Below are 27,368 nucleotides of genomic sequence, written 5' to 3' on the forward strand. Positions count from 1 at the left end.
GCTGAAAGAGAGGGTCAGAGCCTCTCTTTGCCAGTGACTTATTGGCACTCCTCCCAAAAAACAATCACTTACCGTATTTTTCGCTCTACAAGACGCACCACACCACAAGATGCACCTAGTTTTTGGAGGAGGAAAACAAGGAAAAACATATTCCAAATCTCAGAAGCCAGAACAGCAAGAGGGATCGCTGCGCAGTGAAAGCAGCAATCCCTCTTGCTGTTCTGGCTTCTGGGATAGCTGCGCAGCCTGCATCCGCTCCATAAGATGCACAAACATTTCCCCTTACTTTTTAGGAGGGAAAAAGTGAGTCTTAGAGAGCAAAAAATACAGTACTTGTTTTTCCCTTCCTTCCTTTCAATCTCACTTGCCCTCACTTGCCTTAGTGACAACCATGGACCAAACCTATGATGTACTGTGAGACAACTGTAAACTATAAGTGGTGAAACTTAGTGCACAGGGTGCAATGCGTATCACTAGATGTTCCTCATGATCCCTTCCAACTCTATGATTCTGTGATTCTATCTCCACTCCCCAACTCCAAAGATGAGGGAGATCCTACCATCCGGAGTAAATTGATTAATTTTCCTGATGATTGCTAGATGTTTGTAATACTTGTTTGGATTCTGCTGTCAGCTACATAAATCCTACAGCAAGAGAGGACTATTGTGCTCATGTCTTGTTGAGGGCTTCCCACAGGCATCTGGTTTTCCACTTAGAGGACTAGAAGGGCCTTTGGCCTGATCCAGAATCATAGCTGTCAACTTTCCCCCCTTTTTAAGGGGAAATCCTATTCAGAATAAGGGAATTTCCCTTGAAAAAAGGGAAATGTTGACCGCTATGCTGGTAGCTTTGAGAACACTATTCAGCCATCTCGTCCTCTGTCGTCCCCTTCTTCTTGTGCCAACATCAGGGTATTTTCCAGGGAGTCTTATCTTCTCATGAGGTGGCCAAAGTATTAGAGCCTCATCTTCAGGATCTGTCCTTCCAGTGAGCACTCAGGGCTGATTTCCTTCAGAATGGATCGGTTTGATCTTCTTGCAGTCTATGGGACTCTCAAGAGTCTCCTCCAGCACCATAATTCAAAAGCATCAATTCTTCGGCGATCAGCCATCTTTATGGTCCAGCTTTTCTCAGCCATCTTTATGGTCCATGGGGTCACAAAGAGTCGGACACAACTAAACGACTGAACAACGACAAATGTCCAGAATAGCTCTTCTTCTGCATCTAGAAATCTCTTTAATCCTATCAGGCCATGTGCCAAGTCCTGCTCTGTTGCAAGAATGGGATCCTCCCCACCACTCCTTTTGCATTTTTTTTTTTTGACAGAGGTGGGGTGGATAAGCTGGGAGCACTCCATTAGTGGTGTAAAGGATGCAAGTCTCTTTTTAGGTTCTGGAGTCTGAAGAAACTGGGGAGGAGAGACTTTCTTTCTATGCCGTCTCCAAGCCAAATAACTTTCCATGCAGGTTGGGTTGGGTTCTTGAAAGAAGGAAGATTTTCAAAGTCGAAATGATTAGATTTCAGCACCTCCGTTGTCCCTCACAACAGTGAAATTAATCTAGGGATGGAGAGGGCTGGATGGCTGAGAGACAGTCATCCATTGAGCCATCTGCCATGCAGATCTTTCCTCTCATTATCCCAGTAAGCCAGCAGGCGGTTGCAAATTGAAACATGTTTCAGTAATGTTTACGATGTCCTTGTGTGGCGCACGTACTGTAGACATAACAGAGAGAAGTTAATGGTGAATTTATTTTCAGTTCATTTGAGTCGTGTAGGAACAGAGGAAGCTGCTTTATATCAGGCCAGACTGATAGTCTTGGTGAACCATTGCCCACTCACGAGGGCATTGTAACTGTGACATAGTGAATTGAACAGAATGAAGACAAGGTGGGGAGTACCAAATTTTGGCCTTGCACAGGCCACCACTGGAATCGAAAAGACCAAAGTCCGCCCCGGCCCATCATCATTTTTTCCTGTAACCTAAAATCCAGTGCTAGAGTGCAACTCTCCTTTGTTCTGTTGAGCCCTAAATTTTCTGTCAATCAGAGACTTCCTGTCTCTTAGCATAAGCAGAACTGAAAAAACACAGGAAGATCTAGTTGTTTGATGCTGAGTCCTAGAAATGTAAAATTTTCTAGTCTCCAACTTCTCCCCTCAGCCTTAAGAATCTAGGGATTGTGCCTGAAAATACCTTAAGTGTCCACTGTATCTTTGCAAGGCAGGAGGGTGGAGAGGAAACCAGAAGTTGTTCTGTGCTAAGATTTCAAAAGAGCATTCTCTGTATAGAGTTTCCACTTCTCCAACTTAAACTGTGCTGGGACAAAATATGAAAAACACTATGCGGTACATTAAAACTTTATAAAAAAGATTAGATAGAATTTTTTGTGTTTTTTTTTTAAAAAAATAATGAGATCTTATATTTGGATGTTCAAATATGTTCTTAAGTGCATAACATAGTTACTTACAAACCTCAGTATGCTAATATGAATCTCCAAGGGCAGGTTTATTGTCCTGTTATTTACTTCCTAGCAGAAAACCTATTTCCAAGCCAAAATCACCCTTTCTTTATTGACGTCAATAGAAGTAACTCTGGGAAATGTGAGTCAATGTCTTAAATATTTTATAATCTGTAAATCTTCTGAAATGAGGCACTCCTGAAGAGTTTTTGCAGTGAGGTAAAACGAAACCTAGGCCAATCATATTAAATCAAGAAACAGCACCTGGGATATTGAACGAACATAAACGGGCAAAAAGTGAAAAAGCATAATATTGAACTGTGGCTTTTCTACTTTCCTCGCATTCGTGGTTCAGTGTCCCAGGTGTTATATCTTGATTGCATCTTATCTATTGATCATGCAGAATTTATTTATTTCACAAGATTTGTGTATTGCTTGATTGTAAAAAAAACAACCTCAAAGTGGTTTGCAAAAAAAGAATGGAACAATAAAAGTATCAGTGAAGAGCAGTTGAAAACAATTATTCAAAACATTCAGAAAATAATTAAAATCAACAATAAGCTGAAAATCAGAGTAAAACAAATGTCACAATTCTGCGTGTCTGCATAAGCAGGTGCCAAAACGAGTATGAGTACAGTCAATAGGCAGGGAGTTCTCTTGCCACACCAAGAGATTGACTTCTTACAAATGTGGAATAAGTATTATGCATCACCTGTAACAGCAAGTGGGGGCAAGACCATCTTGCAAGTAAAATGGCACCAAGTTGTTATAATAAATTAATAATAATAATGTTTTATTTGTACCCCAGCCGGAGGCAGGCTAAGGGCGGCTAACATCATAAAACTAACACAGTATACAAAGAACATAAGAACATAAAAACAGGCAATCAATTAATTAAAATACAGTGGTACCTCTGGATGCGAACGCATCCAGAAGCAAATGCAACCCGTGTCTGTGCGTGCGCGGGTCGCGATTTGCCGCTTCTGCACATGCGCGTGACGTCATTTTGACCTGAGCATGCACGAGCGGCAAAACCTAGAAGTAACGCGCTCCGTTACTTCTGGGTCACCGCAGCATGCAACCCCAAAATACTTATCCCGAAGCTACTTCAACCCGAGGTATGACTGTACATCTTAAAATTAGATCAGAGCAAATTAAAATCTGGACAGATGGCAGTCCACGGGTAAAATTGAGAGTGGTTAATATTCTCCAGGGCCAACTGTTACCACTGGTCTTATAAAGGACCTGTGAGCGGGCCAGGAGGCATCTTTAATGCTTGTTCTTATACAGAAAGAAAAAAAATCAGACTGAACCCTGACCAAAGGCCTTCACATACTAATAGTAACACCTTGAACTTAGCTCCGCAGCAAATTGGCAAACAGTGCAGGTCTCTGAGCCAGGATGTTATATGCTGACAAGGTCTCACTCCTGTCAGCAACCACGCTGCAGCATTATGCACTAACTTCAGCTTCCGGAGCAAGCAAAAGGGGAGCCCTACAAAGAGCACATTGCAGGGATGTTGTCTTGAAGTAACCACTGCATGAGCCACTGTGGCCAGGATTTCCTGGTCCTGCTGCTGCTTGTCAGGTGAGGTAAGGTAAGGAAGTTTTGGAAGTTAGGCGGCAGAGACAGGGAGTTAGTGGGACAAGGTCATTTCTAAGAGGCCTGAACTGGCTTATAAAAATGGCCTGAGTTCTTCCAAAATAAGAAGAAGTCTTCTTCTTCTTTTTTTAAAGAACGTCAGTAGTTTCTGAGGTAATCTCAGGTTATCTTGGATGCTTGTCCATCTCTAGTCACAGTTCATTTTCCTCCCTGCAGGGTTTCGGACTTTTGTTTGCCTCCTGAATATGTGGAATGCTGTTGGGGGGAGCTGCAGTAGATAAAATTAGTGGATGGTGGGAGGTCTAAGCACCTTTCTCCCACCGCTGCTGAAAACTGCTGTCTACAGTAGTTATTTTGCCTTGAAGAAGCAGCCATTGAAGCTTTGTTGTACAGTGGTGCCTTGCAAGACGAAAAGAATCCGTTCTGTGATTCTCTTCATCTAGCGGTTTTTTCATCTTGCGAAGCAAGCCCATTAACGGATTAGCGGATTAGTGCTATTAGCGGCTTTTAGCGGTTTATCAGCTTATCGGATCAACTGATAAGCGGCTTAGCGGCTTAGAAAAAAGGGGGGGAGGAAAAAAATCCCGCAGGAACTCGCAAGACATTTTCATCTTGCGAAGCAAGCCCATAGGAGATTCGTTTTGCGAAGCACCTCCAAAACGGAAAACTCTTTCATCTAGTGAGTTTTCCGTCTTGCGAGGCATTCGTCTTGCGGGGCACCACTGTATCTATGATACTTATTCCGTCCCTTCGGCTCTTTATTCTTTGGCTCTCCTTTCACAGCTACATTTTCAGACTCTTATCGGCATCACAGAGATGTCTCTGGGCTCGGGGTTGTGTTGTCACTCCCATTAAGCTGACCCCTGGGCAGTGCTACCACAACAACATAAAAGCATTGGGACTTGATATACCTGCCATGCTCAGTTCCAGCATGTAACCGTGTAATTGGCCTTGCTTAATGGAAACGGGCAGATTAAATACTGTTTACCACCAAAGCAACACTAGGTTGAGTCCCCTGCTAATTGCTTTGTCACATTGTCAATAAATCAGTTGCCAGGTTAAAACGGAAATTAATGTGGTCAAGTGTAAGCATTTGAGACTTGGGAAGAGAACAGCCCTTACAAATGGGTTCTCCTTAGCAGACTTCATCCGCACAATGAAAACAGGCAGGGAAATCTATGGTTCCTTTCTGCTAATAAATGGACGATACGAAACGTTAAGCAAACCGTTGTGACAAGTGTGCAAATGAGGAGCAACAATAAAGCAATTATGGCAGGACACATTTGTGGAGGCCAAGCAGTCAAGCTCTCTTTCTTTCTTCTCGTTCTTCTTTTGTTAGTCATTTGTCCAGTGTTGGTATGAAGCACCAAGTTCAGATTAGGAAAGGTAAAGTCAGAAGACTATTAATGTTTGGGAATTTGATACTGTCACCTTCCTTTTACAGATGCCATATCATAAAAAATCAGACCCCCTTTCCGTACTACAGTGGTACCTTGGGTTAAGTACTTAATTTGTTCCGGAGGTCCATTCTTAACCTGAAACTGTTCTTAACCTGAAGCACCACTTTAGCTAATGGGGCCTCCTGCTGCCACTGCGCCGCCAGAGCACAATTTCTGTTCTCACCCTGAAGCAAAGTTCTTAACCTGAAGCACTATTTCTGGGTTAGCGGAGTCTGTAACCTGAAGCGCATGTAACCTGAAGCATATGTAACCTGAGGTACCACTGTATATCCTGAGGAGTTGTGGAGGATGCAGTTCATTTTGCATGTTCCTGTTTACTGCAGATACCTGGTTGTAGTGTTACCCTATATATAAATGTGTGTGTGTGTTCATTCCACAGTCAGGAACAAAAATGTTTGCATGGTCTAATGTCACAGAGTTGGCCAATTTAAATGGGTAGATTGCTGGGTTCATAGATGCAGTGGCGTAGCATGGGGGGTGCAGGGGGGCCGGCCGCACCAGGCGCAACATCTGGGGGTTAGGAGGCACAAATCCACGGGTTAGGGGGCGCAAATCCACGGGTTAGGGGGCGCAAAATACTTGCCTTGCCCCGGGTGCTGACAACCCACGCTACGCCACTGCATAGATGCATAGAAAATATACCAGAAACTTTGTTTTATCAAACAGACAAATACTAGCATGGCAGATTTATTTTGCTGCTACCACAATAATAGGATGAGGGCAGTATTTTCCTAGTTTTTAAGTGTGCATTTTAAAATGCACCATTTATAGAGCTGGTATACTGCAGTGACTATTATGAAGGCTTTAGCTACAAGTCGGAAGTCATGCAGTTGGGACAGTTTGCCTGGTCAAAGGAAGGGAATCGAGGGCGGTATCAGGAAGGCTCAGCAACACGAGAAGCAAAAATGCTAAGAAAATCCATCCTACTTCTCACTGATATAGTCTTGGGCTGTACTCCTTCAGATGACAGTAGGGACATATGTGACTGAATGCTCCTTCATAGGGGGAAATCCTTCTATATAGAAAACTATCACCTCTGGGGGAAGACTAAATCCCATCTGCTGAACATGTCACTCTGGGAATTATTTTTATTTTAGTATACAGAAGAGCAGTTATTCGTGTAAGTCCTCATGCATCTAAAGTGGTGCTGCTCAGATACAGTCTGAAACCTTATTGAGGTCTAGACCTTAGGCTGGTTGATTGAAACGGCCATGCTAAAAAACAACAACCCACCAAAATAAAACACAGGCACGGAATTGCGGTTGCAATCCTGAAATTGCTAGCATGTGGGTGGATTAGCAGGACTCCATTCACTCTAATTGGACTCCAGCAAAGGCCTGCCCACATAGAGCTCTTTGTAGAGCCTGTCTAAATTAGTTCTCCTCCTTTGCTCAGGGAAGTACTTTTCTCAGAAAATACTCTTTGCCTGTCTACATTGTCTCTGACAGAAACGTATCACAATGAGAGCATGAAAAGAAAGCCATCAAACAAAACCATATTCCATATAATAAACTGAGGTTCAACTTTAGAATTTTATTCCTCCTTCACATCTTTCTTCACCCATTTCCCCCAAACCTTCTAATTTGCTACTTGGGGAAAATAAGCTAACAGCAGGAGAGGAGAAAATATTTTCCTTGGAGTTTTAAAAACATTTCTTCATATAATATTGGCTATAAAGACATATTTGAGCTGTTTCTTACCTGCGGCATGAGGTGTTTCAGGGTTTTGTTTGGCCTGGCCTTTAAAGCAAACCGACCTGGTTCATGTTTCTTGAACTAACACAGTTATCTTCTGGTTTTCACACTTCTCTCAATTTTTCTACGTAGTTCTAGGTTTTAAAATGCACCAAAGTGTTTACCCATATGAGTGTTTTCAAGGTTGTCTCTTTTTTTTTACAGTGCATGTTTTGTGAAAAAAATACGTACAGAAATAACAGGCGTTTTAAAGAAATCTGCTGGATCAAGCCAAAGGTCCGTCAAGCATTGCACTGTGTTCTCGCAGTGGAATCCCAGGATCTGAGTGCAGCAGCCTTTTCCTCTTGCTGTTCCAGCAAGTGGTATTCAGAGGTATACTACTTTTGACAGTGGTGGTAGAACATGGCCCTTGTAGCCATTGATAGCCTCCTCCTTCATGAAATTGTCTTCTTCTCTTTGAAGGCCATCCAGGTTGGTGGTCATCAGCACCTCCTGTGGTTCTGTCAACTATGTGCCATGTGAAGAAGCACTTTGTTTTGCCTGCCCTGCAACTATAATAGGAGTATAGCATCTAGATCAAGGGAAGTAATAGTGCCACTGTATTCTGCTCTGGTCAGACCTCACCTGGAGTACTGTGTCCAGTTCTGGGCACCACAGTTCAAGAAGGACACTGACAAACTGGAACGTGTCCAGAGGAGGGCAACCAAAATGGTCAAAGGCCTGGAAACGATGCCTTATGAGGAACGGCTAAGGGAGCTGGGCATGTTTAGCCTGGAGAAGAGGAGGTTAAGGGGTGATATGATAGCCATGTTCAAATATATAAAAGGATGTCACACAGAGGAGGGAGAAAGGTTGTTTTCTGCTGCTCCAGAGAAGCGGACATGGAGCAATGGATCCAAACTACAAGAAAGAAGATTCCACCTAAACATTAGGAAGAACTTCCTGACAGTAAGAGCTGTTCGACAGTGGAATTTGCTGCCAAGGAGTGTGGTGGAGTCTCCTTCTTTGGAGGTCTTTAGGCAGAGGCTTGACAACCATATGTCAGGAGTGCTCTGATGGTGTTTCCTGCTTGGCAGGGGGTTGGACTCGATGGCCCTTGTGGTCTCTTCCAACTCTATGATTCTATGATTCTATGATTCCAACATTCAATGCCCCCAAGTTATCTTATTTGTAAGTATTTATCAGTGACAGAGAAAAACTTTTCTCTAGCCATTGTCTCATGGATACTTTTATACACCTCTGTTGTGTCTCCTCTTGCTTTTTCCTTTAGCTAAAAAGTACCAGTGTAGGAACATTTCCGGGGGGGGGGGGCTATTCTACTTTTCTGTTTGGCCCTTTCTGAACCCTTTCCAGCTCTAAAAACTGAGACACAATAAGGGTGAGACCAATTATTGGTCCAGTGTTATGGAATGGATTCATGAATGAACACATCCAGAACCAACACAGCCCAAAAACAGACTGATCCTTCCATCGGTTCCTACGACTATGGACTATTGCCTCTAAGGCCTATTACACATTTTTCCTCAAGGTTGCTGTGCCTCTGCTGACTTTGCTTGATTAGTTTGACACTTCCAACAGTTCAACATCAACCTTCGGGGTCAGTTCACTTAATTAATAAACTGGAAGCGCAGTTTCACCAATTTGCTTTCAATTGATGGCAATACAAAAAGAATCTCGTTGTGAATTCCACACGGTTCCTTTCATTCTTGGTGCAAACTAGGAAAAATGTAGTTTTATGCCAGCAGTTTCAGATGCATGTTATCTAGCTAACTGATGCTATAATGGCAATTTCCACAACAGATGCAAAGAAGAGAAGCAAGGACATTTCCCAGACTTCATCTGGATTTGTATCCTTTTTTTTGCAGCACAGTAATTATCTGGGAGATGACATTCCCTTGTGAACCCTTGCAGGAAAACAATTGAAGCCACAAGAATTCTGCACCTTGAAGTATCAGCTACTGGAATCGTCTATAAAGCCTTGAGTCGGAATCGTCTATAAAGCCTTGAGTCTTCCCAGCTCAATTTATGTTCACAATGGGAAGTAGTGGACACTGTATAAAGCTCAGCCAAATGCCAAGCCTTAAAAATTGACTTTGGTAAATTTGACAATACTTGCACTCCAAAGAGGTTGTGAATGGATTCCTCTCTCTGAATACTGCTGCACATTCAGCTGTGCAGGTGTCCTCTCGGAAGCAGTAGCTTTTATTTCATACCAAACAAAGGAGAGTTATCAAATAGCGAGGCATTCTTCATGTGCTCACAGCACACTCATGTCAGACAGAATTTCTTCTTTTAAAACAGTTTTTATCAATTTCCACTTTTAAAATAATAACTTTTCCTTAGCCGTGTTATTTTAACAATGATACTCAAGTAACTATATTCATAATAAATGAGTTGCAGATAAACATCTAATCAACATCTGTACAGCTACCTTACTGATTCACTCATTCTGCTGTCCAACACATATCAGCCTTTTTTATGTTCTCACCTTTGCTGTCACTATTAAAACAGAATTGTATACATAAAGGAAAAGAAAAGTGAAGGCTCGGTTTAAAATATTGAATCCTATCGGGCCTTGGGGAAGATGATAGGTCTAGTGGCAAAATTGGATAAGGGACACAGAATTTATCCAAAGCAAGCTTTCTCAATGGGCCACCATGGGGCCCAATGGCTTCCATTCATTTTTATCTTCAGTGCCAAGTGGCAACATAAGTCATACTCCCATGGCCTGCTTGCTCTCCAAGGTGCTGAAAAGTGGTCTAATGCCCACAGTCTCATTTCCCCCACCCTTTTCAGATCCAAGGATTTACTCAAGAGCACCTCATAAGCAAATATTTTAGCTAAATCTACTTTGAATTCTCACCAGAGAGCCATAAATCTGATTTTTAGTCATGCTGACTGAAAATTAAGGCATAAAGATCCCTAGATCCACCAGCGCCACAAACCTACCTTACATTCACAGCACAACTCAGTACATGTCTACTCAAAAGTAAATGCCATTGAATTCCATGCAACTGACTCACAGGGAAGTAGTATAGGATTGCAACCTAAGACTGTTGCTTATTTACCTCTGCTGGTGGAGATATAGCCTCGCACCTTCTACAGTAAACCACAGAGTGGTTTACAACATAGAACGTAAAAAAAAAAAGTCACTCTAAATATAATCTCTATACAATACCAATATCTAAAAGTTATACAACTACATAATAGTCCATAATGAATATATACTAAGCAGCTATGTGAAATTGTGTAGAATATCCCAACAATAAACTCTATAACCTCTGTGAAAAACTTAAAATTATGAGACACTGTAATTACCTACTTATTTCAGGTGCACCTATAAAACAGAGTATGTATCTAATAACAATAAGCTCCTGAACAATAAAGGAGGTGAAAATCAACAGCAGGAGAGCTAAAGTGCAGAAATAATATACAAGTGCATATATCTCCCTGTACAAAACTAGAGTGTAATCCCTCCACCCCAGATAATGACAGACCCTCCCAGCTTTCACCTGAAAGCTTTCCTTTCCTTTCTGAGTCTCTCTCCCTGAGATATCTCCATTTTCCTGCCTCTCTCAACCAGGGTCCCTCCACCATCTGCCAGTTTTATGGGATGCAATGGTGCCCCAGAAGGAAAGACATCAAGGGCATGACCCACTTTTCTGTCTCCCCCTTGAGGTGACCCCCACGGGAGTCACACCATCACTGGGCAGCAAGCTTTGAGGTGGGTAGAGTTCAATTTGCCTGCCTCTGCTTCTCAGCAGCTTATTAAAACCGACCCATTCACCAGATTGCTGTCAAATTTCTGTAAGAAGTTAAACTGTCTTAGAGAGTGTCTTCTGCACCATTCCACAGACCTTGCCTGTCCAACATGTGAAGGACTGTGAGGCTAAATGACTGGGATGTGACAGAGAATAGAGAAACCTAGCACATCCCCAGTCTCTCAGTTATGGATTCTGGCACAATTCCATAGTCTTTCCTACATCACAGTGATATAGGAGCAGTTGTCAGCTATTACATGCCTATTATCGATTTCTATGCAACTTTAATTGCCATGGCTTCTCCCAGTCAACCCCAGAAATTGTCATTTCTTTCATTTCTTTCACAGCCCACGCCCGTAATAGTTCAAAGTGGGGAGGAATCAGGATTGTTCCTTGCCGAAATGTCAATGAATGTCTTGAACAAGGTTAAGGAAAATTCTGGATTAAATTAATAATGCAAAATTCTGTATCTTGGGAAACCTCCACTAATATGTATACTTGGGATGAGTAATCTGACTTTCCAGATACTTTTGGACTCTTAATCGTCATCTGCCCCAGCTAGCATGGCCAATGATCAGGGATGATGGCGGTTGAGGTCTGAGAATATCTCCTGGAGGACCACAGCTCCCCCATCCCTGATGTAGACCAAAGGAGTCCATGGCATGCAACAGAATCATATGCATGCTTACTCAGGTAAGCCCCATTGGATCCACATTTACTCTCAAGTAAACGGGCACAGAACTGCAGCCTCAGTTAATTGCTAGTACTTTATTTTATTTGAAGCAATATATGCAATTATAAATCCTACTGATGAGGTTGAAGAGAGCTGAGCCGAGCGGTTGCAAATGAAGTCAAAGTGGAGATTTAATTGGGCCATCTTTGGCTTGAACATTAGAACAGCAACAAAACCCTTTGCACACACATCTGTTTTATGGCTACACCAGACATCTTTATAAAGCCTGAATATTTGGCTCTAATCTGAGTGCGTGAAATGGGTTTGATCCAATCTTTATTTCACTTTTATCCTTTGCTTCAGATTAATGAATCTTTAATCACATTGATGGGGAAAGTTAATAGAAAAATTAATGAAAGCACAACATCAGGGCCTGAGAGATGGACTGAATAACAATAGGAAGGCTACCAGCTCCAGTCTTTCTTGCTTTCCTCAGACCACAGTTTATGGTTCATAATGCCTGATCTCAGACATACATTTTTCTACAAATGGTCCATGTTATAAAACATATAAATAACCCAGTAGCATGTTTGTCATATACTTGACATCTAATAAGGGATATTAATTTAAAAGTGCCGAGTACAGAAAGAGCCTTTCAGACTTTAATCCATTTTGTTTCCTTTTACGGTTATCCTGTCGCACTTTCCCGCCACCCGAAGTCATTCATTATAGAATCTCACCTGGCCACTTATCAGGAATGATTTGATGGAGTCAGGCAATCAGTACCTTCCTGTTCATAAAACAGCTTGACAGTCAGCCTTCAGAACTTAACTCTGTCATGCATTGATTCCTCTGTGTCTCTTGTGGGCAAAAGTAAAACAAAAAGGCGAGGAAAACAGGGGACAGATATTGTGACAAAAGAAGTAAATAGACATTATATCATGTGTTGTTTAATCGTGTCCGACTCTTCATGACCCCATGGACCAGAGCACACCAGGCACTCCTATCTTCCACTGCCTCCCGCAGCTTGGTCAAACTCATGTTCGTAGCTTTGAGAACACTGTCCAACCATCTCGTCCTCTGTCATCCCCTTCTCTCCTTGTGCCCTCAATCTTTCCCAACACCAGGGTCTTTTCCAGGGAGTCTTCTCTTCTCATGAGGTGGCCAAAGTATTGGAGCCTCAGCTTCAGGATCTGTCCTTCCAGTGAGCACTCAGGGCTGATTTCCTTAAGAATGGATAGGTTTGATCTTCTTGCAATCCATGGGACTCTCAAGAGTCTCCTCCAGCACCCTAATTCAAAAGCATAAATTCTTTGGCAATCAACCTTCTTTATGGTCCAGCTCTCACTTCCATACATCACTACTGGGAAAACCATAGCTTTAACTATACGGACCTTTGTTGGCAAGGTGATGTCTCTGCTTTTTAAGATGCATTTTTAAGATATCATAGAGAAGCTAAATGGCGAAGGGGAACTAGGGTCCTCCCCAGACCACACAGCCTCTTCTCAGGCCACACCCCTCATGGACTCTGCATTGCACCTTCTTCAAGTGCTTTTGTCTGGTGATGTCTCCTTGAACTCTGATAATGCTTCTTGATTGGGTGGAGGATAGAGATGGGAGTGTGGGTGTGCTTAGAAACTAGCCTAGTGTCCTAAGGTATCTTCTGATACCTTGTTCCACTCACCTCTGGCCTTGTCTGCCTCTGGCATGTAGCCATTTTTCTCAGAAGGCAATAGAACCAACCAGATGAAAAAGGTTCTCTGCCCCTGCACTAGACATTGGCCATAGTTACAGGTAATGTTTACCAATTAGTGGTCCCATTTGCATCAGAAGACAACTTCATCAGGTCCAACGTGGTTAGGCTGAGCAGTGTGATCCAACTGGGGAGATCCACCAAGATGTATATTCACATCTGTATCAACAACAACCATGAATTGCACTTGCTGGTTCAGGGTGACTGAAAGACTGACTGAAAACCTATATACACCTAACTGGATCTAAATACTATTGAATTCAATGTGGCTTACTTCTAAGTAGGCATGGATAGGTTTACATTGTGAATGGGCAAAACACAACTGGTTTGAAATGAAATTGTATTTCAAGAAATATTTAAGGGAAAGCAATGTATTCATTCGTTTAGCCATTTTGACTAAAGGAACGGTTATAAAATTGGCTTCAGTCATAATGCCAATGTAATTTTCTAGTATTGCTGGCTGAAAAACTTTTAGAGTGATTCATTGAACTCTATTTTCAGATTCTCAACAGACTCTCAACTTTTTGTGTCTATTTAAAATGCTAAAAACGTAGATCTTCTGAGATGGAAATTCTACAGTGTGCCAATCTCCACCCATTGAAATATATTAATTATCCATTGTTCACATCCTAAATTTACATAAGAAGGAGATTTCAGATGACTCAGGCAGTATTTCCTTGGTTTATCTCCTATCTGAAGTTGCTGGTATCCTTTTACAACATTAGTAGGTATACAGTGAAAATGAGGGCCAAAATTAATGGATTATGCAACTAATTGGGCCCCTTTCCAGAAGTTGGATCCAGCACATTCATGGCCAGCCCAATTCTACACCACCCCTGGAATGACCTTTTTCAGGAATCTATTGCTGGAATCCCCCACCAGTAGCACTCTTCTCCCCTGATGGAGATCACTATTGGGGTGGGGATTTCAGACTAGCTGATTCCTCAGCAGTGGCCAATATTGACTGGTGAGGGTAACCCTTTATTTGTGGGCTAAAAAGGAAGGTTATGCTTTGAAGTGTTCTTAAAATTCCTTTTTTATTACTTGAAATAAGAGATAAAAAAGAGGAAACATTACAGATGGTCTTTCTTTTTAACAATTAATTGCTTTTCTTTATTTAACTAAAAGTCACCTCAAATTTATTTCTTTGTCTTAAAAAAGCTTGTTGACTGAGTTACTGGTAATACACATTTTTATTTAAATGTCATTAAGTAAATCCATTGTGTAATGGCTATGAGTTACTCGTGCGTAAACTGGTGCCTCTCTAGGCTAATTTGCCTTGTTAAACCTTTCTGACTGCACAGCCCTTGCTCATCGCGGCTGCCTCAATCGCTGGCAGAATCCGTCAGTGGGCGTTTCTTGAACCTCTTCCAACATAAAAGTTGTTTGACACCCAGTCTCCTCCTTCTCTCACTGCGCGGGAGTCTTCTGCGCAGGGAGGGCGTGGGCAGCGGAGGACCTGGGCTCTCCTCACTGATGTCCAGTGAAGAGTCCTGAAGCCCTCTCTCTGATTCCCCCATCTGCCCCCCCTTTCTCCCTGGTGTTGCGCTGATTAGCTTCCCCCTCTACTGAGCTGTTTCTCCCCCTGCTGCTGGGTCCTTCGCCAGCATCATCTGTGAGCCTCCCCTTCGCCTCTCGCTCTGATGTCAGTTCCCTGACACATTGCTTCCAACCTTTTTGCCTTAGGGCACTAAAACATTCATCCTGGAAGTCATCAGTTTGTGATGGACATCAACTAGACCTTTGGGGTTTTACCTTTGCCTCATGAGAACTGAGAACGCTGTCCATGGTGGCCTCTCATGGCTAAACAATACAAGGAAAATTGATCAAAGCAGGTAAGCTATCCTTCGGGTAACATTGCCCATTATTACTGATCTCACTTGAGAATCAATCTCCCTTTCCCCTCCATCACTAAGAGTGGTGCTTGAGGCCTAGCGCAGCTTTCATATGGTTGTTGCAGGCTTTTCCAGTATTTTCGTGTGCCGAAAGTAATGGTGTTTTCCTGATGTTCTTGGCATCACAGGGGGTGGGGAGCTGGCACAAGAATCAGATGCCAATATTAAGACTTAGCTATACAGCTGCAAATAAAACATTTTAAATGTGTTGTAAAGTGCAATATACAAACGTGATTCTAGATGGTGAAAGTGAGCTATGCCAAATTCAATGTATTTTTCAAATCATTTTTTATTTTAAAAAAGCATTATCACAGTGTTTTTTATATGTGTGTAGATTCCACCTTGTTGTTGTTTAGTCATTTAGTCGTGTCCGATTCTTCGTGACCCCATAGACCAGAGCATTCCAGGCACTCCTGTCTTCCACTGCCTCCTGCAGTTTGGTCAAACTCATGCTGGTAGCTTCGACAACACTGTCCAACCATCTCTTCCTCTGTCATCCCCTTCTCCTTGTGCCCTCCATCTTTCCCAACATCAGGGTCTTTTCCAGGGAGTCTTCTCTTCTCATGAGGTGGCCAAAGTATTGGAGCCTCAGCTTCAGGATCTGTCCTTCTAGTGAGCACTCAGGGCTGATTTCCTTAAAAATGGATAGGTTTGATCTTCTTGCAGTCCATGGGAGAAGTTGTTACAGCCGCCATCTTCTTTGGCTCCTCCTCCTCCAGCACCATAATTCAAAAGCATCAATTCTTCGGCGATCAGCCTTCTTTATGGTCCAGCTCTCACTTCCATACATCACTACTGGGGGAAAAATAGCTTTAACTATAATGGACCTTTGTTGGCAAAGTGATGTCTCTGCTTTTTAAGATAGTCTCATGGAATAAGTAGAATCTGACCTAGAACCTACCGGCTTTGGATATTCTTCAGTTACCACACTCATACCCATCATTTGTTTGAAGTGATATCTTCAACTGTGGACATGCCCCTTCCATGGTCTGCATACATAGGGTTCTTTAGGAAAATGTTTAGCACCTGAACCCGACTTTGTTCCGTAAGCACCATTTGTCGTTTTGCATCCTGTGGTCTTTTCATCCATCTCAGCTGGTCTGCTCTTGCCAGCTTGATCCCTATAATTGGTGGGTCCTCTTTAATCTGTGTTCACCTTTGGACAAATCCCTCCTATCTCTCAGAGCACTGTTCCAAAGTTGCTGAAACAAGTGCGAAACATTCTCCTCAGGAGCAATAAAGTAGGAGCTTCATTTACCTGAAGTTACATTTACTGTTAGAAAAAGTTTTTCAGCAAGAAAAGAAAAATCCCTGCCCGACAATCTATATATCTTTTTCAATATGTGGGATAATTGGGGAACTACTGGTGTGAACTCATATGGTAACTGCATAATATATGCTGTCAATTATCTATTCCGTGACGTGAGTCACAAAAATAAGAAGCCACAATCTTGAGATCCAGTGGGTGGCCTCAATGACAGCAGGCGGCGTTTCTTGATACACTGTCTTTTAGGGCTCTCTGATTTTGCTCATCAAGCAGACGTGTCACGCAGCTGAGGTAGAACGTAGTTGCACATAACATTACAATTTTTGGAGCCAGCTCACCACAGGGGAGTTTAAGAGGAGAGACTTCAAAATTATATGTCTAAAAATGAGACTCAAGTTGATATAATTCTAGCATGTCTCTTCTCTTTAAAAACAGGTGTTGAGTTTTTGTTTTGTTTTTTTTAAAAAAAGAATTCACAATTCAAATAAAATTTCACAATCTGCACTAGACCTGGAAACTAACAGCTAGTGCACACATGGCTACAGCCTCAACAGATGGCTTGTGTGTGGATCGGCCATATTGCATCAACACTGCAGATAGAGATTTTCGATCTCTTCAAACGCCAGATTTTCCAGTAAAGTCAGCTGCCAGCCACCAACTGTACAGTAATGAAATTATGTCCAAACATGTATGAACAAGGCTTAAGAAGCAGCTCGAAAGGCCTATTAATAAACAGCATACAATGGATGGAATCCAAACAGCTGCTTGAGGCCAGTGACTTCTGCCGGCCCAGTGAGGCTTCGGGTTGACTTTTTTCTTAGAACAGCTGATCCAGGTCATATCACAATCTGCTTTTGAATCTCCCTTAATTTTCAAAAGGAGTTTACCATTTAGCATAGGGAAACTCCTTTCCAAGGAGCCCATATTTCACGTTCCTTTTGGATCATAGAGTTCATTGCATTGCACCAGAACTCTGAAACTTAGATTCTGAGACTTTTGTATTTTTTAGGGGTTGTGGAGTTCACCATTGGGTATAATTTGACATTGCTGCTTAGAATGCATACATTATATTCAGTGCTGTTTTTCTATAATAATAAAAAGAGGTGTTGGAATTCACCATGATTCCACCATCCATGGAATGATTCTATGATTCCATCCATCCATGCAAAAAAGCCCAGACCAAATGAAGCTATTTTGAGTCCAAAAACAAAGTTCTTTATTATACCTGAAAGGGTGTAGTCTGCTCTTCCTCCCTACACTGCTTTTGAGGTTTTGAGCCAGGAGATGAAGGAGGTTTTATACAGCATTTCAGGTCATTAGCAGAATCCTTAGACACAAATGCCTCCTGCTGTTTCCTAAAGCAGGCCAGCACCAGTAGCAACAGCTGCTTCCTAGAATATGCCAAATTTAAAAGCAGTTTAATGTTTTACGGCATGAAATGATTTTGTCAATCCAGGAAGCAATTCTCAAGCCACAACTTCCACAAAGGCGATGTGCAAAGCCTTGCACCATTGCACAAGATTGTCCCAAACACCTTCAGCAGAGTTTTTCCCACCCCCAGCAGAGGATGGCAGAGAGGACACTATGTGCCGTCCTAAAATTACCCACCCCAGCCATCCTAGACCAACTTATCTGGGGAAAAGCCTCATTGAATTAAATGAGACTTACTTTAATGTAGGCATCTCATATTGTCCAAACATGAGTAAACAGAATAAATCTGTAAATCCTTGGCCTTATACAGTACTGATCTTTCAAGGATTCTTCCTCCTCCCCCTCATTCATCAGCTCCCCAAGTTTGTTCAAAATCTGATAAAATAAACATGCACTTTTAATAATTGGGAAATCCCTCTGTATTTTCACTGCTCTTGAATGTTTGCTCAATAGGAATTCCTGCCTTAGAAATATTGCTCCTCTCGAACAGCAGACCTCCTTTCTTATTGCCTCCATCTTGTTATTTCTGAACAAACTTACTCGATGAGACCTGGTCCCTGCGCATAAACAGTTTATTTCCACTATTTCTTTTCTTTGTGCTTGCAGAGCTGGCTAGGGTCAGAACTGCTGTGCAGAGTGTGGGGAATCAGCGGGAGTTTGTTCATCCTCTTTAAAGTGCTGTATTTTTCATCCGGGAAAGTTTGTGTTCCTCTCTTTTTCTGTGTGCTAACATCACTCCCTTATACGCTGCGGAAGATTGTCTTCTGCCAGGCAAGGCTCCCTGCATGATGCTAACTGTGTTTTCACTTTTCTCTCAGGGGACTTGTGTGAAGGAAGTTCAGAATGTTTAAGGTTCAGTCAGCTAACTTGCCCAGCTCCACATCTGAGATCTGAAATCACACCAGAAAATCTGTTTGCTCCGCTGTGTCAAGCCATTTCCTTTGAGAAATGACCAGCACCCACAAAAATACTCCTCCCATAATTGCTCAATTTCCCATGGTGGAAATCAGGGCCCGGGCAGGGAACCAGAGGTAGATTCACCTGCGCAGGTGACTTGGACTAGCATGGAAAGTGACAATGACTGTATTTGCATGCCCTTTTGTGATTGGGAGTTTAATCTTGTCAGTTTCTCAATCTTCACTTTGATTGTTTAAATCCTTTCAGCCCAAATAATGGCTAAAGGCAGAAATGACAACAGGATTTCCTGGGCTTAGTATGCTGCAAGTGGATTGAGGCCCTTGCTTCACCACCCCACAATCTACTGGCAAGAAGTGCTGCTTAAGTACATATATTAATTCAGCCTAGCCCAGTTCACAGGGCTACAACAAAGATATAAACGGGTATAGTATGGTAATGCACGCAGTCTTGATTGAGCTCCTAAAAGACAGAGCCTCGAAGTGTCCCTATTTTCCAGGGACAGTCCCAGATTTACAGAAGCCATCCCAGTTTCTGATTTGATTTGGAATGCCCCGCTTTTCCATAGGACGTCCCTATTTTCATCGGAGAAATGTTGGAGGATGTGGAGTTATGCGACTCCCGAGCCGAGGAGATAAGTAACTTTACAACCTTTAGAAGTTTTTTTAATGTTAAATGCTTGATTACGTTTTTATATATGTTGGAAGCTGCCCGGAGTGGTTGAAGCAACCCAGTCAGATGGGCAGGATATTATTATTATTATTATTATTATTATTATTATTATTATTATTAGAATAGGACACCCCTATTTTCATCAGAGAAATGTTGGAGGGTATGGAAAGGTTAGGGATGTGGGTGGCGCTGTGGGTTAAACAACAGAGCCTAGGACTTGCCGATCAGAAGGATGGCAGTTCGAATCCCCAAAATGGGGTGAGCTCCCATTGCTCGGTCCCTGCTCCTGCCAACCTAGCAGTTTGGAAGCATGTCAAAGTGCAAGTAGATAAATAGGTACCACTCTGGTGGGAAGGTAAACTGCTTTGGTTCACCAGAAGCGGCTTAGTCATGCTGGCCACATGACCTGGAAGCTCCCTCGGCCAGTAAAGCGAGATGAGCGCCGCAACCCCAGAGTCGGCCACGACTGGACCTAATGGTCAGGGGTCCCTTTACCTTATGGAAAGGTTTGATGCAAATATATAATGTCAGTGTTCCAACCTACTTTCCTTGGTTAGACAGCTTGGGGTAGATGTGGGAAGAAAGCTTCCCTTGGTTCCTGAAGAGTCTAGCCTAAGGATTAGACTAGGACCTTCTATTGTGCTTATGAAATGTGTCAAAAAATACCCCCTAAAACATCCACAGTGTGTGAGAGATGGTTCCATCTTTCTATTCAGCTCGTCCCGGCCATTTTGTGACTGGTGTGCACTGTACTTTCTTATGTGCCCACTAGCCCCCAAAAGTTGACGACCCCTCCATTTCCGGACATCCTCATTAAAAAGCTGACTGACATGAACCTTTCTTCTACCATCTGTGACTGGATTAAAGACTTTCTGATAGATTGGACACAAACAGTGAGGATTGGACATGTAACATCTAATTCCTTAAAAATCAGCACTGGCACACCACAGGGATGTGTGCTAAGTCCCTACCTGTATTCATTGAATACATACGATTGTGTATCATCTGACCCACCTACTGCAATTATTAAGTTTGCAGATGACACCACCATAATGGGTTTAATAGGTGAAGACGATTCAGCATATAGAGGGGAGGTCCAAAAAATATCTACATGGTGCCTAGGGAACAACTTGCACCTTAATATCAGCAAGACAAAGGAGATGGTGTTGGACTTTCGGAGGAAGAGAGGAGAACTAGCCCCGCTGTACATCAGGGAGGGCTGTGTGGAGAGAGTCTCCTCCTTTAAATTCCTAGGAGTTTATCTCAGTGAAGACCTTACTTGGAAAATAAATACAACCCAGGTGATTAAGAAAGCCCAACAGAGACTCCATCTCCTCAGAGTATTGTGAAAGAACGATGCCAATCAACATTTGATGATCTCCTTCTACCGGTCAGCAATAGAAAGTGTCCTTTCATACTGCATCATGGTGTGGTACGTTGGTCTGACATCATCTGATAGGAAGTGCCTACAGAGGGTGGTGAATACAGCACAAGCTATTATGGGCTGTCCTGTGAATCTGCTGGATGAAACAGCAGAAGAACGTTGCCTCAGGAGAGTGAGGAAAATTCTCAGGAATGATTCACATCCTGGCCGGCACTTTCTTGATCTCCTGCCCTCAGGCAGAAGGTATAGAAGCATGATTAGTCGCACCAACAGGGTAAAGAACAGCTTCTATCCGTGGGCTGTTAGGCTGCTGAATGAAAAGATAACAACAGGGCAACTGACATTCGGGTTTGGTGGGTGTGCGTCAGTAAACGAGGGGAATTAAGACTAAGAGAGCTGAGTGGGGGGTACTCGTTTAATCTCACTGTATACAAGTTGTACAAGTGACAATAAAGTATTTCGATTTCAATTCAATTTCAATTTATGCTGCCCTGCGGAGTGCAGTAGAGCAGACAGGGAGGCCCCAGCTCACTTTTGAGGTAAGCACACAATGAAAACATGGATCAATAAGATGGTTGATCCTGCAAGTTGAGCTAGAGTGGTGTTGTCTGAAACGGAGAGACAGTTGTCTTCTCAACCTTTAGGGTACCCACACTGGAGTTAAGAAAATTAGGGAATATCGATGCTTGTTGAAGAGCCTTGCAAGTTAATACTGTAACTGTGGCCAATTCACCCAAGCTCACTCTCATGCCTTCATTCCAGTGAATGTCTGTGGTCTACCAATGAGCTGTGTTGAAGTATAAAAATATTTCTTTTGGACTCAAATGAAATGCATTGTAAAACAAATTACTCCATCAAATCTAGCTGAAAGAGGCCATGAGCTTGATTGCCACCGGATGAAGCCAACTCAACTACAGTTTCCCCATTTCACTGCTGAGTGAAAGCAAAATGGCTGATGTGACATTATTTATTTTTGATCACCCATAATGACACTGATTTTTGAATGTCTCTTCTGAATGTGCTGAGCCATTTCTTGATATGAGACCAAGAGATACTGCCAGAGAGAATCAACTGATAACAATTTAATATCTTGCTCTCTCAGCAAATCAGCAAAAATGGGTAGGGGAGGGATCAGGAAAGGGGGGGGATAAAAATGTTTAGCTGGAGAAGTTTGAAAGCTATATTTGATTTGTTCCTTCAGGGTTATAGTAGGTTATACTAGGACATGAGAGAAGAGTCCCCGCGGTCTGTCTTTTTCAAGATTTCTCAGTCTTCCCAGGTTTCTTCTTGAGACAACTTTTTTTTCAGTTGTAACCTGACAAGGTCTGAAAAAAGCTGACACTACAAAAAGTCACTTTTTACAATGCACAGAAAAGACATTGCTTGCTGCCCAGAATTTTAGCATCACTACCAAGGGAGGCCTGTTAGCTGTCTTGGAGAGCATGTGCTGTGTATAAGAATATTTATAAAGGACCAGGCGTTGGGTGTTCATCAGCCAGGTCTTTGTTCTTTGCTTTTGAACAGGTGTCCTGTACCTGAGATTCAGACAAAAGAAACAATGAATCACAGAACCCACTGCCAAAGGAGAGACTTGTTTTCAGGTTCAGATAGGAGGAACAGGAAGTTGGGGGTAGAACTAGGTATGAAATGTGTCCCCTTGCAGGTTTAATGTTTTGGCTACTGAATCCTGCAAACTCAGAAGTGAGTATTCCTGTTTGCAAACTATTTTTGGAAGCTGAACGTCTGACAGAACTCCTGTAGATTCCGATTAGCTGGAGGAGCTTCCTGCTGTGCTTTGGTTTCTGAACATTTTGGAAGTCGAATGGACTTCCGGAACGGATTCCGTTTGACTTCCAAGGTACGACTGTATTTTAAAGGTAAAGGGACCCCTGACCATTAGGTCCACTTGTGACCGACTCTGGGGTTGCTGCGCTCATCTTGCTTTATTGGCCGAGGGAGCCGGCATACAGCTTCCGGGTCATGTGGCCAGCATGACCAAGCCGCTTCTGGCAAACCAGAGCAGCGCACGGAAACACTGTTTACCTTCCTGCCGGAGCGGTACCTATTTATCTACTTGCACTTTGACGTGCTTTTGAACTGCTAGGTTGGCAGGAGCAGGGACTGAGCAACGGGAGCTCACCCTGTCGCGGGGATTCGAACCGCCGACCTTCTGATTGGCAAGTCCTAGGCTCTGTGGTTTAACCCACAGCGCCACCTGCGTCCCTACGACTGTATTTTATGACATCAAAATTAACAAATATTGTAATAAGATGATAAACAACAAGTGCTCTTCATTTAAACTTTTATTTCAATGCATACTGTAAATCAAAAACGATATGAGGGCCAAGCAGAGGTGTCTGTGTTGTGAATGAGTAGGGTCAAAGAAGCTATCGGAGACAAGAAGGCTTCCTTTAGAAAATGGAAGTCTTGTCCAAATAAGGAGAACAAAAGTGAGCGCAAACCTTGGCAAAAGAAATGCAAGCGGACAGTAAGGGATGTGAGAAAGGAAATCGAGGAGCGCATTGCTACAAACAACAAATTCTTTAAATGTAGCAGGAGATTGACTAGGGAGGTGGTTGAACCTTTCAATCATAAGGGAATGAACACAAAGGAGGGTAACGAGATTGCAGAGAAACTGAATCAATTTCTTTCATCTGGAAGATAAAGGGCAGCTCTCCAGTGTTTCAGACAGGTATCATTTCCAGCCCAACCTGGGACTTTCTGCATGCTCTACCACTGAATTACAGCCATTTCCTTCTGAGCTCCTCTGAGAACCAGGGAACTCTACAACCTCCAGAAACCCAGAGAGAGTGCTTGGGAGTGATGCACTCAGTGGTCCTTTCTGTCTCACCATTCCACAGTTAGACTGTGACCTCAGCAGGGGCATCAGTCATGCCAGCTGGGAAGTCCTCTAAGAGCACTCCGGGATCCCGTGGATTCCACATATCTTCATCTCCAAGTTTTCCATTTACAAAGCAAAAAGAAAAGAAAGCAGGTCTAGGGTGCGTCATGCCACATGAATTGGGTCCACGATATATTGAGACACCCCCTGGTTGTCATGGCAGCCATGAAGTTCCAAGCAGAACCTGCCAATTTATACTTGGCATGAACTGGCAGAACTTTGGGAGCTAGGGAGCGGGGAAGCGGGGCACATTGATGCACGGGGCACATTGATACACCCACAATATTTCAATATCGGGAAATGTTATTTGTGTCGCAACATCACGAAAATGTGCCTATACATGTGTGAGTACAACAGTTGCAACCGCGCCGCCCGCCAATTAGCCGTTGGCGTTTGATGAGAGCAGGTGCATTTTTAGGACAGCCAACTTAAAAAATCACATGAAATGTAAAAGTGTTCCAACACTGTTTTACGTCGTTTAGTTAAGATTTTAAAATACCAAAATACCAAAAGCAAGTAATCAGGATTTTTAAATAAGCAGAATGATACAAAAGCCATTTTTTTACTGAAGTCATTGTATGCTCATTATCTTCTAACTTTAATGGTTCTTCTGATTGCTGTTATAATATCCATTAGTTATGCCACGCATCAAGCAAAAAAAAAAAATATTATTTGACTCATTTTTGTTACATAAAATATAGAGATTGAATTTTTCTGTATCAATCTGCCCCACTTCCCCCCTAGAGGTTGTCATGGGGTGACAGAGGATGATGAGGGGCTAGGGGCCGGTGCACAGGAAGCTGAGCAGTGGTACCCCTCGCCAAAACCAGAGAGGCCCCCATCCCCATGAACACAGCAGGTGCTGAGACGTAGGGAACAGCAGGCAGGGCACTCTAGGAATCAGAGGCAGACCAGGGCTAGCAGCCTAGTTCCCCAGGTGGGTAGGAGGCCTGTGATTCCTCAGGTGGGGCAAGCTGAGAGCAGGTGAGGGTCACAAGCCTCATCAAGCACAGATGCTGCAATCAGCAGGCAAAGTACAAAGGGGAAGCAGAGCTGAGGTGCTGTGTCTGCTCAACTGCCCTTGCTTAAATACTCCTGGACCACCATGGGCTTCTTCTTTGGGTGTGACACTGGACTGCATCCTGACTTCGGAATTGGATTGACCCTGAACCTCGTTTCCTGACCTTTGGCCTTTGAATCTTGGACTGTGGACTTTGCAGATGCTGACTGACCAGATTCTGGACTTGGTTTGGGCAGGTAGGCCAGGGGATCAGGACGATACTTTTAGTTTTGAGTCTTTTAAAATATGGGGTGCTTAAAGGTAAAGGGACCCCTGATCATTAGCTCCAGTCATGGCCGACTCTGGGGTTGCGGCACTCATCTCGCTTTATTGGCCGAGGGAGCTGGCATACAGCTTCCAGGTCATGTGGCCAGCATGACTAAGCCGCTTCTGGCGAACCAGAGCAGCACATGGAAATGCCGTTTACCTTCCTGCAGGAGCAGTACCTATTTATCTACTTGCACTTTGATGTGCTTTTGAATTGCTAGGTTGGCAGGAGCAGGGACCGAGCAACGGGAGCTCACCCCGTTGTAGGGATTCAAACCGCCGACCTTCTGATCGGCAAGTCCTAAGCTCTGTAGTTTAACCCACAGTGCCACCCGCGTCCCTTATGGGGTGCTTACTGATGTTATTGATAAGAAAATGGTAAAATGTGATGAGAATGTCCCCTTTTAGGTGACTGTAGATATGTTATACGCATGATGGCTGTAGAACCATTTTGGAAAATGCCTAGTTTTCAATGTAGTGGATTCTTAAAATAGTTTTTCATTTTTAGACTTTCCCCTGTCATATCTAAGAATGGGAATGGTGTTTTAGATCAAGCAATTGATCTGTGACTATTGTGATCTGTAATGAGTAACACAGAAGCAGGTTTATTACCTTTACCTGGTGGTTTTAATGTAATATGTGCAATATTTCTATACTCCAGTAAACTAGAAGAACAAGCTATGCAATAACCAATTCAGCTTATTACAATAATCATTTTGATTACTAAATAATCCTTCATAATTTGGGCATTATAAGTACATATAAAATGCAATTCTATGTATAAAGTGCCATAACGCAGCACATTTTAAATATATATATACACACACACATTGATCACTTTAAGTCAATAGAATTCCATTTTGTGAACATTTCGTGATGAACATTGGTTTGTGTGTTGCAAGAGAAATGAACCGATACACAAATCAATTCCACAATTTGCAGTTTGCAGTTCGCACACATTGCAGTATACAGTAGTTTGGGATATTTGCAACCACAGCTTTTTGCTGTGCGCTGTACGTTGCAAGCACATCTCAGCACCTCACAGGATTTAACCTAATATTTCTGGCAGTTATGATCACTTTATAGCTGCCAGGGATAGCTACTCAAACACCCTTCCTGCTAACTTGGAGAGGAAAACCACAAGCAAACATCTATTTGCTAGTCTCCAAATATGGCCACTGTTGAAATGCTTTGTGATGGTGCTGTGTGCTATTGAAGATGACCTTAACAGATTAGAGAACTGGGCCAAAACTAACAAAATGAACTTCAATAAGGACAAATGTAAGGTTCTGCAGTTGGACAGGAAGAACAAGCTGCACAAATAAAGACTTCCTCCAGGAACCTCTGTAAAAACAGGACACTGGACCACATTTGGCCTTAGGCCTGACCAACAGGGCTCTCCTTATGTCCTCCTTTTGTTTTATGTAAACTGCTTAGAGGGTTTTGTTGATTAAGTAGTATATAAATCTTGCTAGATGAGGTTTAGGATCGTAGGACTGTGGAAATGCTTTTGTGAACAGGATTTGAACTGGGGCTGTCTGGTTTCAGGTGGTCTGTAGCAAAGTGCCCTCCCGTGGTTCCCCCTTGTACATAGGCCTGCTTACCAGCCAACGTTCACAGGGGCTGCTGTGTTCCTTTCTCACAATGCCCTGGAGCAGTGCTATGCCAGAGGCATTGTGGGCATAATTAAAATGATGGATGGCTCCCAGCCCCAGCTGCCTGGTGTAATGAGCCAGGGCATTGGAGCCCCAGCAGCTGCCAGCAAGCAAATGCTGACGCCGGGCCTGTATTGGACCAGCAGATTCTGCCTGGCTTGTTTAATGTTTGATGTGATACTTGGGGACTAAAAACTGGCCAAGTTTTAATCTGTGCATTAAACCCAGGGCATGCTAGCAATAGGAGCAATTCGAGATTTTGTCAGAGATTGTCATTTACTTTCATCCGAGAACAATATATACAAAGTAGTGGTCAGGCTGTTGCTTTTCTCATCTCTGAGATGACCATCAGTTGCCTGGGGTGTGTGTGAAACTAGAGTGCTAGAATTACTGGGGGGGGGGGGACAGTTTGCTTCTAATTTCTGTTCAAATTGCTTTATTCTGATTGGCTCTTCCTGTCTTGGTATTTCTATGTTAAAGACGGCAAGTGATGTATGACATCTCCATGAAAATCAGTCTCG

General features: G+C 42.9%; 1 protein-coding gene across 18 annotated transcripts in view; it reads left to right on the top strand.

Moving 5' to 3' along the window:
- Positions 1 to 27,368, top strand: part of LOC310689984 (uncharacterized protein) — a 94,994-nt gene that overhangs the window by 14,571 nt on the left and 53,055 nt on the right. For 3 of the 18 annotated variants that reach the window (XR_014517733.1, XR_014517734.1, XR_014517735.1), the window contains exon 3: positions 15,086 to 15,234. The exons of 12 other annotated variants lie outside the window; for them this stretch is intronic. The gene's annotated coding sequence lies outside the window, so the exon portion shown is untranslated. Of the gene's footprint in view, positions 1 to 7,416; positions 7,524 to 9,077; positions 9,198 to 10,795; positions 10,870 to 15,085; positions 15,235 to 27,368 lie in introns of those variants that run through there. 3 more of the 18 variants (XR_014517745.1, XR_014517746.1, XR_014517747.1) reach the window with 3 other exon arrangements.

This window comes from Podarcis liolepis (genome assembly GCF_965112155.1).
Source record: "Podarcis liolepis genome assembly, chromosome: 12".
Lineage (NCBI taxonomy): Eukaryota > Metazoa > Chordata > Lepidosauria > Squamata > Lacertidae > Podarcis > Podarcis liolepis.